The 14,593-nt window shown below is 43.3% G+C and overlaps 1 long non-coding RNA gene across 1 annotated transcript in view; it reads right to left on the minus strand.

Moving 5' to 3' along the window:
- The window catches only part of LOC134577952 (uncharacterized), a 38,843-nt gene extending 25,301 nt beyond the window's left edge, over positions 1 to 13,542 (minus strand). Inside the window, exon 1 of the long non-coding RNA XR_010086065.1 lies at positions 13,489 to 13,542. This is a non-coding gene — a long non-coding RNA (uncharacterized LOC134577952). The remainder of the gene's footprint in view (positions 1 to 13,488) is intronic.
- Between the last annotated feature and the right edge of the window lie 1,051 nt (positions 13,543 to 14,593).

The following is a 14,593-nucleotide window of genomic DNA, read 5'->3' on the forward strand; positions in this document are numbered from 1 at the left end:
CAGTATTTAACTTTAAAGACTGTCTTTGATAAAAGAGAGGCTGACAAATTACCGCCTCACAGACCCTACGATTGTGCTATTGATTTGTTGCCTGGTACTATACCTCCCAAGGGCAGGGTGTACCCCCTATCGGTTCAAGAAAACCGTGTCATGGAGGAGTACATTAAAGAATCATTAGAAAAGGGATTTATTAGGAGATCCTCTTCTCCGGCTGGAGCGGGGTTCTTCTTTGTATCGAAGAAAGAAGGTGATTTAAGACCTTGCATTGATTATAGAGGCAAAAAGAAACATTTACCAGTATATACACCTCCCCAATGTGATCACAGCAAAAATTTGTAATATTACCAATATAGGACCAATATGGGACTGGACTGTATTGCAAACAGCGTGGAGCTGGACTTGGGTATAAACTACAATAGAAAAACAATAAAAAACAACAACATAGTGTAAACTGTATAATAAAAAATGTGTAGTAGGTAAGTATGTGACTCTCACTCACATTCTCCAGAGCCGTACCAGGCTCTGTAAAACAGGCTCAGGGGTGCCAGTACTGGCTAACGATCCAGGTGATCCAGATAGATGCGACTCCAGAATTTGGATGCAAAATATATTTATTGTATAAAATTTTTTAAAAAGGTATAGGCACTAATGGGCACTATGGGGGTGGAACCCAAAACAGACAATAGTATATATAACAAAATTGGAGTTCCACTTACCCCTATCTTTTAGCAGCCCAGAGTGTCAAAAATACACATAAAATAACAAATGTAAATATGCAGTAGATTGAAGCAGACGCGTTTCGGCTAACAGCCTTCCTCCAGTGCTAAAGCACTGGAGGAAGGCTGTTAGCCGAAACGCGTCTGCTTCAATCTACTGCATATTTACATTTGTTATTTTATGTGTATTTTTGACACTCTGGGCTGCTAAAAGATAGGGGTAAGTGGAACTCCAATTTTGTTATATATACTATTGTCTGTTTTGGGTTCCACCCCCATAGTGCCCATTAGTGCCTATACCTTTTTAAAAAATTTTATACAATAAATATATTTTGCATCCAAATTCTGGAGTCGCATCTATCTGGATCACCTGGATCGTTAGCCAGTACTGGCACCCCTGAGCCTGTTTTACAGAGCCTGGTACGGCTCTGGAGAATGTGAGTGAGAGTCACATACTTACCTACTACACATTTTTTATTATACAGTTTACACTATGTTGTTGTTTTTTATTGTTTTTCTATTGTAGTTTATACCCAAGTCCAGCTCCACGCTGTTTGCAATACAGTCCAGTCCCATATTGGTCCTATATTGGTAATATTACAAATTTTTGCTGTGATCACATTGGGGAGGTGTATATACTGGTAAATGTTTCTTTTTGTCTTATGTAAATTTAGTGCATTGGGGAAGCACTAGGTTACCGGTTACACCATTTATTGTATATCTTTATTATATACAGAACTGTCTAAATTTCAGTGAAGCGCCTACGCACTATTTTCTGTTTGTTATTGATTATAGAGGTCTTAATAAAATCACCATCAAAAATGCTTACCCTATACCGTTAATAACAGAATTGTTTGACAGGCTCAAACATGCTACGGTATTCACCAAATTAGATCTTAGAGGAGCATACAATTTGATACGTATAAAAAAGGACCACGAATGGAAGACAGCCTTTAACACTCGGTCAGGTCATTATGAGTATACCGTCATGCCATTTGGGCTTTGCAATGCCCCAGCAGTGTTCCAAGAATTTATTAATGATGTCTTAAGGGACTTTATTCACTCATTTGTTATTGTGTACTTGGATGACATTTTAATATATTCTACAGACATTCACACTCATCACAGACATGTTACGACAGTTCTGAAGACCCTTCTTGCTAATGGTCTTTATTGCAAATTAGAAAAATGTCTATTCGACCAATCCGAGGTCCAGTTTTTAGGGTATTTGATTTCCGCTGAGGGTTTTCGGATGGATCCCCAGAAGCTCGCTGCGGTCATAGAATGGCCTCTGCCGCAAGGTCTGAAAGCCATCCAGCGTTTTCTGGGTTTCTCTAATTATTATAGACGTTTTATCAAAGGTTTTTCGTCTATAGTAGCGCCTATTACTCGTATGACTAAAAAGGATGGCAATACACGTGTCTGGTCTACTGAGGCACTTCAGGCTTTTGACTTTCTTAAGACTACGTTCGCCTCTGCCCCTATTTTACAGCATCCTGTCCCCTCATTGCCATATATACTTGAGGTTGATGCTTCCGATATAGGGGTAGGTGCTGTCTTATCCCAAAGAGAGTCTCCTGACAAGCCATTGCATCCTTGTGGCTTCTTTTCTAAACAAATGTCCAAAGCAGAAAGGAATTATGATGTGGGTAATCGCGAACTCCTTGCTATCATTTTAGCACTCAAAGAATGGAGACATTTGTTAGAAGGCACTAAGGATCCCATCCTCATATTTACGGATCATAAGAACCTGTCCTACCTTAGCGAAGCTAAAAGATTGTCTTCCAGGCAGGCTAGGTGGTCACTGTTCTTGTCTCATTTTAATTATATAATAACCTATAGGCCAGGCGACCGGAACACTAAAGCGGACGCTCTGTCCAGACAATTCGAGACTATTGACAAACAGGAGATTGATGTCACTCCTGTCATTCCCCCAGACAGGATAATAGCAACTACTATATTGTCTATTTCCTCGTCCCTCTTGCAGGCCATACAAGCGAAACAGAGCATGGCACCTGGCGAGAGGCCTAATGATAAATTGTTCGTTGACGTTCCCGAGAGACGGGATATTCTGTCACTGTATCACGATACTAAGACTGCTGGACATCCTGGTATTTCCAAAACAGTGTCAGCCGTTTCTCGGTATTTCTGGTGGGATACCTTACGTAAGGATGTTACTGACTATATAAGTGCTTGTTCTACTTGTGCATGTATGAAAACCTCTCGTAGAGTTCCTTGTGGGCTGTTGCATCCGTTACCCGTTCCCGAGAGACCTTGGTCTAATCTATCAATGGATTTTATTGTTGAATTACCCCCTTCGAATGGTAACACAGTCATCCTAATGATAGTAGATCGGTTTTCCAAAATGGCTCACTTTGTGTCTCTTCGCAAGTTGCCCACTTCCAAGGAACTGGCTCTTATCTTCGCTAAAGAAGTGTTTCGATTACATGGTATTCCCTTATCTATTGTATCCGATAGGGGTAGCCAATTTATTTCCAGGTTCTGGAAAGCCTTTTGTTCGGAGATGGGTATTTCCCTCTCATTTTCTTCCGCTTACCATCCCCAGTCTAATGGAGCTGCTGAACGTGCCAACCAGTCTCTGGAGCAGTACCTCCGTTGTTTTGTGTCTCACCATCAGGACAATTGGTCTGACCTGCTCCCTTGGGCTGAATTTGCTCGGAATAACGCCACTCATGATTCTTCCGGCAAAAGCCCTTTTTACGTTGTCTATGGCCAGCATCCCGTTGTTCTTCCGGCTGCATTCTCCTCACAGGGCATGCCAGTTCTGGATGAGCATTTGGCTGGTTTGCGTAATACTTGGGAGCAGGTTCAGCGTTCTTTGGTGGACTCTGCTGCCCGCCAGAAGGCTCAGGCTGACAAGCATCGCAGAGCGGCTCCTTCCTATGTTGTGGGGGACAGGGTTTTGCTTTCCACACGGAATATTCGCCTCCGGGTGCCTTCTATGAAATTGGCTCCCCGCTTCATTGGTCCTTATCGCATTATACATAAGGTTAATCCCGTTTCTTATGCCTTGGGTCTGCCTAAAAATCTGCGTATACCCAATGTATTTCACACCTCGTTGTTGAAGCCTTACGTACGCAACCGCTATACCCGGAGTACACCCCCTCCCCCTCCTGTCTCTGTGGAGGGTCATGAGGAGTTCGAAGTGTCTGCTGTTATTGACTCTCGTTTCCTCAGGGGTCGGCTTCAGTACTTGGTACATTGGAAGGGTTATGGGCCTGAGGAGCGCAGTTGGATTTCTGCGGATGCTGTTCATGCTCCCCGCCTTGTACGTTCTTTCCATTCGCGTTTTCCTGCCAGACCTGGTCCTGCCCGCCCGGAGGGCGTGTCCTCAGGGGGGGGTACTGTAGCGGTACTTACCTTATCCGGGGGCCGGCCGCGGTCCTCTCTTCAAGCCGCGCGCGGTCCTGCGGCTGCACGAGCCGCGCGCGGCTCATCCGACTGCTCAAACAGGAAGGCGGGCAGTGACCGCGAGAAGCGGTCACGTGTCCCGCCTGCAGCTAAGAGCGCGCCGCGAATCTCGGGCGCGCTCTTAAAGAGACAGTGGGAGCCTAAATTGCAAAAAGGCTCCCATTGGCTCCTGTCACGCCAATCACCCCATACACTTACCTGTTGGGGGAGTGGAAGTGACAGGAGCCAATCACGTTAGTTTGAAGACTACTTATACTTACCCTTTTCCCTTAGTTCCTTGCCCTATCGTGGTTTCTGCTACAGTTCCCTTTAGTGCTTGTTGTATTCAGTTGTGTTTCTCCGTACTTGACCTTGGCTTTGTATTCTGACTTCGTTTTCGCTTTATCCTTGTCTGTACTGTTTGCCGGCTTGCTGATTCCTGTGTACCAGACCCCGGCTAGTTCTCGTTTACGCTGTCTCTTTGTGCCCTTGACCTCGGATCGCTCCTGACTCTGTACTTCTCCTTTACGTCGAGTCCGGCCACTCTAAGGTCCGGTAGACGTATCTCTCCTCTGTGCTGTCTTCTGTTTTGCTGGATCCTGCGTGTAGGGGTATATACTCGTTACAGTATCTGCAGTAACACAGAGTGTCTGGAGGGAGTATCTGCAGTAACACAGAGTGTCTGGGGGGAGTATCTGCAGTAATACAGAGTGTCTTGGGGGAGTATCTGCTTGTAACATTTATATGCACTGAAAAAAAAAATAATAATAATAAATTGAAAAAATAAAATAAAATGGTTGCAGCTTCCGAATGAATCTAAAATGGATGCTGTCCAGTAGGTGGGAGGGTCTGCTAGGAAGGGTGTGCTACTGATTGGCTGGAATGTGTCTGCTGACTGTGAGGTACAGGGTCAAAGTTTACTCAATGATAAAGAATAGGGGGCGGACCGAACATCGCATGTGTTCGCCCGCTGTGGCGAACGCGAACATGCTATGTTCCCCATTAACTATTCGCCAGCGAACCTTTCGGGACATCACTAATTAGCTCGTTTAATTCCTGCGTTTTTTAAGGTGGAGCCTATATGGATCGGGTTTGTTGTTCTAGCACAGGGGTTCTCAATCTTGTCCTCAAGGACCCCCTACCAGTCCAGGGTTTAGGGATTACCTGGGTGTGAGTCTAAGGTGTTTTTTTCACTTTTTCTAAACACCTTAGACACACCCAGGTAATCCCCAAATCCTGGACTGGTAGGGGGTCCTGAGGACTGGGCTGAGAACCCCTGTTCTAGCACATGCTACAGAAGCTCAATGGGATTGAGATCTGAGAAATTTGGAGTTCAATGCGACAATTTAAAGTCTTTGTCATGTTCCTCAAACCATTACTACTGCCTTTTGCATCCAAGATCCTTGAAAGAATTGTGTATGCGAGATTGACAGACTTCCTCGAATCAAACTCTCTGCTAGACCCGCTTCAGTCTGGTTTCCGCGCTAAGCACTCTGTGGAAACGGCACTGACTAAAGTATCCAATGATCTACTCGCTGCAAAATCTCGTGGTCACTACTCTATCCTAATTCTCCTTGACCTGTCTGCGGCTTTTGACACTGTTGATCATCAACAGCTTCTTCTCATCCTTAGCAATATCGGTCTACAAGATATTGCTCTCTCCTGGTGCTCCTCCTACCTCTCCCAGCGCTCTTTCAGTGTTTCTTTCTCTGGCTCTGCTTCTTCTCCCCAACTCCTCTCTGTTGGTGTCCCCCAAGGTTCAGTCCTTGGTCCCCTACTGTTCTCCATCTATACTGCCTCCCTTGGTAAACTCATTAGCTCCTTTGGCTTCCAATATAATTTCTATGCAGATGACACGCAAATCTACCTGTCCTCTCCTGATCCCTCCCCGTCCATCTTGACTAGCGTCTCTGACTGCCTCTCTGCTGTTTCTAACTGGATGGCTGCCCACTTCCTTAAACTAAACATGACCAAAACTGAAATTCTGGTCTTTCCTCCCTCAAGTGTTGTTACTCCTGTGTCTGTCTCCCTCCAGGTCAACGGTGCTACCATCAGCTCCAACACGCAGGCTCGCTGCCTAGGTTTTCTCTTTGACTCCGACCTCTCCTTCAAGCCTCATGTTCACTCTATCGCCAAATCCTGTCATTTCCATCTTAAAAACATTGCGCGCATCCCCCCCTACTTAACGCCAGATGCGACTATGGTGTTGGTCCATTCCACTGTACTTTCTTGCCTTGACTACTGTAATCCGCTTCTCAGTAGTCTTACGTGCTCCCAACTTGCGCCGTTACAGTCCATAATGAATGCGGCGGCGAGGCTCATCTTCCTGTCCACCCGGCACCTCCCATGCCTCACCCTTCTGTCAGTCCCTACATTGGCTTCCTATAAAATATAGAGCTCAATTTAAAATTCTGGTTCTTGCTTTCAAATGTCTACATAATGCTGCTCCCACCTATCTATCCTCCCTTATACACAAGTATGTCCCGTCTAGGCCCTTACGATCTGCTGAAGGTCTGCGTACTCCCACCTCTGATGCTCGCCTTCGAGATTTCTCGAGGGCTGCACCGTTCCTGTGGAACTCGCTTCCCTCCTCCGTTAGATGCTCACCCAGTCTCCACTACTTCAAAAAATCGTTAAAAACATACTTCTTCATAAAAGCGTATCAATTAAACTGTTAATAGCTCCCAACTGATTCCTTTTCTGCAACTGTCACTAGTCTAATACTATCCTTACCTTTTGTGTTATTTTACCCCACTCCCTCTAGCATGTAAGCTCATTGAGCAGGGCCCTCAACCCCTCTGTTCCTGTGTGTCCAACTTGTCTGGTTACAATTACATGTCTGTTCGTCCACCCATTGTAAAGCGCTGCGGAAGTTGATGGCTGTCACGTCTAAACATTTGTTATGAAGGAACACAACTGCAGATTTCTTATAGTTTGAATATTTATTATAAAAAGTAAAAGGTATTGACTTTAAGTCCAATTACAGGTACTGTAGCTTTAATTAGTAAACGATAACTGAAGTCCACAATTATAGGCACTGTAGCTTTAAGTAGTAAACGATAACTGAAGTCCACAATTATAGGCACTGTAGCTTTAAGTAGTAAACGATAACTGAAGTCCACAATTATAGGCACTGTAGCTTTAAGTAGTAAACGGTAGTAATTAGCAGACACTGAATCAGAAAGAGTCTCTTAGTAGAATTAATGAATTAGATGATAAGAAGTTACAATAGCTGTTCCATAGACTTTAACTGAAGCAAGACAGATGCAGCTAACTGAGATAAAGTATGAGTTGAAGTTAGCTGTAACGGGTTTGTTTTATCGAAGGACTTTGGAGACAGGAAATAACAGCTTTGAGATGCAACGCTTATCAAAGAGGTTTTACTTAGCTTCCGGCACATAGAACACTGGTTCCCGAGATCTCCTCAGAGGCGGTTATCCTGAATGGAGAGAGTTCAGCTTTAGTCGTGGATGAGGAGAGGTGAAGGGAACTTGAAGTCTTCCAGTCCGGTCCGGTAACATAGGGCTTTCACAACGATGTTGTAGCCGGTTCGTGAGTACGGAACGTAGTTCAATAATCCAGCCTCGATCAGCTGGTGCGGTCGGATTAAATAGGGAGATCGTGTCATAAAGAGGTGTGGCTAAGCTCCGTGGAACCAGGAAGTAAGAGGATACCGTAGTTAAGGCATGACAGTATCCCCTCCTTAATGAGCAACCTCTGGGTGCTATTGACTTGGTTTAGAAGGGTAACGCTTGTGAAATTTGGAAATCAATTTGTCAGCATGAACGACAGAGGAGTTTTCCCATGTATCTTCATCAATTCCATATCCTTTCCATCTGATGAGGTATTGTAAAGAGCCACGATGGATCCTTGAATCCAGTATACTTTGAATTTCGTATTCTTCTTCACCCTGGACCAATATGGGATCAGGAGAAGTAGTGACATTTCTTTGGAAAGGGTCAGGATGATGAGGCTTCAAAAAATTCATCCAGTGAGTCTAAGATGGGGTCATCGTTTTCCAGAAAGGAATGGGCCCATGACATAGGTTCACCTCTTAGAAAGGAAATAACCGAACAAACTTTAGTTCTTTCTGTAGGATAAGATCTAGGTTTCAAAGCAATTAATAGTTTGCAAGAGTTGAGGAACTCCCTGTATTTTGAACGATCTCCAGAGAACTTTTCAGGGTTACATACAGCAGGATCACTAGCCGAGTGCAGAATAGAATGAGGAGTATGAGTTTGTAGATCTCTGACATAAGTGAGAATTCTTTCGTTAGTAACTTGCAGGTCTTGCACACCTTGGGCTAGTGTATCAACTCTTTGATTCAGCGTAGTTATAGTAGAATCGAAATCTGCTGGTTCCATTACAATGGCTGGATTATTCTGTCACGTCTAAACATTTGTTATGAAGGAACACAACTGCAGATTTCTTATAGTTTGAATATTTATTATAAAAAGTAAAAGGTATTGACTTTAAGTCCAATTACAGGTACTGTAGCTTTAATTAGTAAACGATAACTGAAGTCCACAATTATAGGCACTGTAGCTTTAAGTAGTAAACGATAACTGAAGTCCACAATTATAGGCACTGTAGCTTTAAGTAGTAAACGATAACTGAAGTCCACAATTATAGGCACTGTAGCTTTAAGTAGTAAACGGTAGTAATTAGCAGACACTGAATCAGAAAGAGTCTCTTAGTAGAATTAATGAATTAGATGATAAGAAGTTACAATAGCTGTTCCATAGACTTTAACTGAAGCAAGACAGATGCAGCTAACTGAGATAAAGTATGAGTTGAAGTTAGCTGTAACGGGTTTGTTTTATCGAAGGACTTTGGAGACCGGAAATAACAGCTTTGAGATGCAACGCTTATCACAGAGGTTTTACTTAGCTTCCGGCACATAGAACACTGGTTCCCGAGATCTCCTCAGAGGCGGTTATCCTGAATGGAGAGAGTTCAGCTTTAGTCGTGGATGAGGAGAGGTGAAGGGAACTTGAAGTCTTCCAGTCCGGTCCGGTAACATAGGGCTTTCACAACGATGTTGTAGCCGGTTCGTGAGTACGGAACGTAGTTCAATAATCCAGCCTCGATCAGCTGGTGCGGTCGGATTAAATAGGGAGACCGTGTCATAAAGAGGTGTGGCTAAGCTCTGTGGAACCAGGAAGTAAGAGGATACCGTAGTTAAGGCATGACAATGGCGCTCTATAAATAATATAATAATAATAATAATAATTACTGAACAATTTTTGTAGTTTGCTGAAGAGGCTGCTACCATCAGGAAACACCATGCCATGAAGGTGAATAAAACTTACAATATATCCCATTTCTGTTCTCTGGTTCTCTTTGAGGTGTATTGGACTAAGACTCAAAAATCCAAAGGGATATTAAAAGTTTGGGATCACCGTGTGTGATGGACATGACCTATTCTTCCTAACGTATAACTATTGCAACATATTTAAACTGAAGTCCTGAGATATGAATTACCGAGAGACAGTGGGAAAACGTTGGTTAAGTTGCTAAATTGTTAATGTTTTCACCAGAGCAACATTGCTACTATGAATGACAGTATAAGTTGTGCTGTGCCTTTAAAACCAACAATATGTACAATCAGTTATCACCCTGATACTATTCAAATATACCTTCTAAGAGCACAAACTTGTTATTTTTCATCAAAAAGTGTCTGTCTGCCTGTGACTGTGTCTGTGACTGCATGTGTGACTGTCTGCCTGTGACTGCGTGTGTGATGGTCTGGGACTGTGTGCATGTGGCTGTATTTGACAGTATATGTCTATAACTATGTACATGTAATACTACAAAAATACACATCTGCATTCACACATGCATTTTTTTTTGTAATGTGAATTAAATAACCATCACAAATATCACACAAAGTCAATACACACATAGGCACAGACCAGATTCCCAACACACTGGAACACCAGAGATCACCATGCCCTCCTTCCTGCAAGGTAACAGCAGGTAAGGGGGGATATATATATATATATATATATATATATATATAATTTTAATAATCATTTATTTAATAAAGCTCTCTTTACAAACACTACACCCCTATGCACACACTATATGTGACCGGGAGGGGCGCTGTGAAGCGTTTTCTAAGTCCAGCCCTGATCATGCAATATATGTATTGCCAATAAAAATAAATTAATCCACCACTAACTTGGTGTGCAATATCAATTAAAACTGTGGACAATTGTCTTACAATATATATCATGCAAAGAGATGTTAATTAAAGGGCATAACTGACCACTAATTAATCATACAATAATGGTAAATAGATTAATTAGGTGCAAAAAAATTAGCAAAAAAACAACAAATCTTATGAGTGATTTTCCAGAAGTTAACAAACATAACTAATATACTTTTTTTTCTAAATTTAATGGCTACTGTTTTATTCTTTAGTAGCATAGGAGATATAGGAACATATCTGTAGCACTGGTCTTATTGTATGATTGGTTATTGATAGTATTTGAATAGAGATGTCGCGAACATAAACGTTTCCGTTCGCGAACGGCAAACGCAAACTTCCGCAAATGTTCGCGAACGGGCGAACCCGGCTTGGCAAATTTTAAAACCCACAGGGACTCTTTCTGGCCACAATAGTGATGGAAAAGTTGTTTCAAGGGGACTAACACCTGGACTGTGGCATGCCGGAGGGGGATCCATGGCAAAACTCCCATGGAAAATTACATAGTTGATGCAGAGTCTGGTTTTAATCCATAAAGGGCATAAATCACCTAACATTCCTAAATTGTTTGGAATAACGTGCTTTAAAACATCAGGTATGATGTTGTATCGATCAGGTAGTGTAAGGGTTATGCCCGCTTCACAGTGACAGACCAAACTCCCCGTTTAACGCACCGCATACAACCGCAAACAGTCCATTTGCACAAACGCAAACTCCCCATTTGCACAAGGTTGGATACCCAGCTAGCCATGTCCCGTTCCTTGTCCTCACTGATGTCATTGAAGGTCTCTTCCTCCACCCAGCCACGTACAACACCAAGGGTCCCCGAAAGGTGACAACAAGCCCCCTGTATTTTTTTTAAAATGTACATTACTGTTACACCAGATATGAGTTGCACTGGTGTGACACTGTGCCCTGGCAGGCCCTGAAACGCACACGTGTGAAGGAAACTGACTGCTATTATATTACAGTCAAAAACATTTTGTGTTTTTAAATGCAAGCTATTGTGACACCAGATATGAGTGGTAGCACTGGGCAAGTGGGCACAGTACACGCTTTGAGCCTGACACACACGCTGGCAGGCAGGCAACTGCAATTAGATTACATAGAAAAAAAAAAAGCAGACTGATGTTCTAGCCCTAAAAAGGGCTTTTTGGGGTGCTGTCCTTACAACAGAGATCAGATGAGTCCTTCAGGACTGTAGTGGACACTGAATACACTAGCCTAGCTATCGATTTCCCTTTTAAATCAGCAGCAGCTACACTGTCCCTCCTCTCACTAAGAAAGCAGCTTCCGGGGGGCGGGGCCTAGCTGTCATGGAGGAAAGACGCACTTCGTGTGAGCTCCCTCAATATCTCACTTTAAGGAGCTATCAACAAGCGAATTTCACCCCAGAAGGGGATGACCCAGCAATTTTGCTCCTACCTGACCGACCCGACATGCTTAATAGCGGTCAGCAACTCGACAGAGTCTTACTTACCTCCGCGTGGCAAATGTGGCCTGGTGCTCACCGGGAGGCGGGAGAGGCGACCGATCTCCCGATCCTGGGATGCCCAGGAGCAGCTACTTCCCGGCAGGAGCTCCGTTACCCCCCCTCGGACCGGTGGGGGTTATCCCGGTCCACCCCTGAGAGGCTGTCTGGAGCTAATGGACGCACAGAGCACAGCCGCCCAGGCTGACATACTCATCTGCGACTCTCCCAATATGGCGGCAGCCGCGTGTCCTCCTGGTACCAGCAAAGCATGGCAGGATATTGAGTCTAAGCTGGACAGACTTAAACCAATTTTGGAAGCAATTAACAAGCAGGAAGCCCCAACAAGCTCCACCACAGCCCCAACAAGCTCCACCACAGCTAAGCGAAGCAGTCCTCATTAAAATCCACCAACGCAAAAGGCGTCGAAGACGGGACCGGAGGCACAAACAGAAATGCAGAGCCTGCCCCACGTCAAGCACTCGCCTCCACCTTAAGCAACCACAATCCCGCACCGGACGTGAAGCACCACTGGGACAGATCCGACCACCCGACAAAACAAGCTTCCACCACCTCAAGCCACGAACCCGGCACTCTTGCGTTTGTTGTTCCAGGTATCAGGGACTCCCAGGGTCTGCACCTGGTGCCCAGAAGGGTTAGGATGAGCACAAGCAGTAAACAGCAGCCTGCCAAGCATGTCCCACTATAGCCGATCCTCCACACCATGCCTTTGATCACATGAACTGCTCTCTGCACATTAACTAATCGTAAAGTAGCAAGCGTTTAAACATGTCATTATTTCACCTCCTAAAGAGTTTATTGTCATAGTTCCTTACATGCCTTTACCTTAACCGTTCATGTATTATGTTATTCACTAGTCTCATCTCATGGCGCGACTCACACTTGATTTATAACTAGTGGTGGAGTTGCTGATATAAATACACAGTTGATAACATGCAAGCTACACCCTAAACATGACAGCCATCTTTCACAACAATGTACTGCTATATACTCATACCCTCAGTGTAACTAGTCATGATATACGCACGTACAGCCTAGCATGCTCAAATATAACACACTTCTGTCTAAAAAAAAAAAAAAAATGCAGCTTCCGAATGAATCTAAAATGGATGCTGTCCAGAAGGTGGGAGGGTCTGGGAGGGAGGGTCTGCTGCTGATTGGCTGGAATGTGTCTGCTGACTGTGAGGTACAGGGTCAAAGTTTACTCAATGATGACGAATAGGGGACGGACCGAACATCGCATATGTTCGCCATCCGTGGCGAACGCGAACAAGCTATGTTCGCCAGGAACTATTCGCCAGCGAACCGTTCGGGACATCTCTATATTTGAATAGTATTTGTGGGATTGCTATTTGATGACTTCAGCAGCTGATTTAAAAAGCGTGTGTATTTTACTATTCCAGAATTCTTCAGGATTGCTCTTTTGTATTAGTGTAATTGCCTTGCGTATTGTTTTAGGGGATATACAGGAATCTAGAATGTTGCTTTAATTCAAGCAGCCAAAACATTAATGCCCTCCCAAGAGAAACAAACTAAATAAAGATAAGAAAGAAACATATATATTTATAAATATGCTTCAAAAATTAAGTGATAAATGAGAAAAGTTAATAAGTAACTGAGAATTAGTATCAGGAATACAAATTGGTTAATTTTCTTACCATTACGCCAGACCAATAAGGTAAACCACTGAAAAAAATGATGGGAAATTCATAGTCTGTACGAGGAAAAAGAAAACTAAAAACAATACCACAAATAATGTGAAATGCTCCTAATAACATCTGGGTCACCTGTATGCAAAAAAATAATAAAAAAAATTAACAAAAACATTTTTACAAAATGCATTCAACAGCAAATCACAGCCTCAATACTGATATATTTCTTCAGCACAATTGCAAATTGAAATGCTGGAAAATATACATATAAGTCACATACAAGTAGGTACTTGGCTATTTTGGCCTAACATTTTAAATTCACTTTGACATTTTAGAATAAAATGCACAATACTTTGACATTTTAGCCATTGTTCTCCTCAATATATATTAAGGAAGAATCTATGGCTAGATATATGCAAATAACTGCTGCAAAAAACTAGCAGAAAAATTGTGGATGACTCAAAACAAGGTGCTGCAGCAACTAAAGAAAGTTAATATAAACAAAGCTCCAGGGTCTAACAGTGTCCACCCATGAGCAGTGGTGTATCCTGGTTTTGTGCTGCCCAGGACAAAACTCAGGCGCCCCCCTCCCCCGCCCCGCCTTCTAAATGCACACACACACCCACATTCACTGACAGAAATGAATACATTAGCTAACAGACACACACACAGTCACTAACAGACACACTCACACTCACTAACAGACACACTCACTAACAGACACACACACACACACACACACACACTCACACACTAACAGACACACTCACACTCACTGACATATATACACACACTCACACTCACTAACAGACATACACAAACACACTCACACACTAACAGACACACTCACACTCACTAACAGACATACACTCACACACTAACAGACACACTCACACACTAACAGACACACTCACACACTAACAGACACACTCAGGCTCACTAACAGACATACACACTCACACACTAACAGACTGACACACACACTAACAGACACACTCACACTCACTAACAGACATACACACACACTCACTAACAGACATACACACACTCACACACTAGCAGACACACTCACACTAACTAACAGACAAACACACACACACACACACACACA

Source organism: Pelobates fuscus, chromosome 11 (genome assembly GCF_036172605.1).
Source record: "Pelobates fuscus isolate aPelFus1 chromosome 11, aPelFus1.pri, whole genome shotgun sequence".
NCBI lineage: Eukaryota > Metazoa > Chordata > Amphibia > Anura > Pelobatidae > Pelobates > Pelobates fuscus.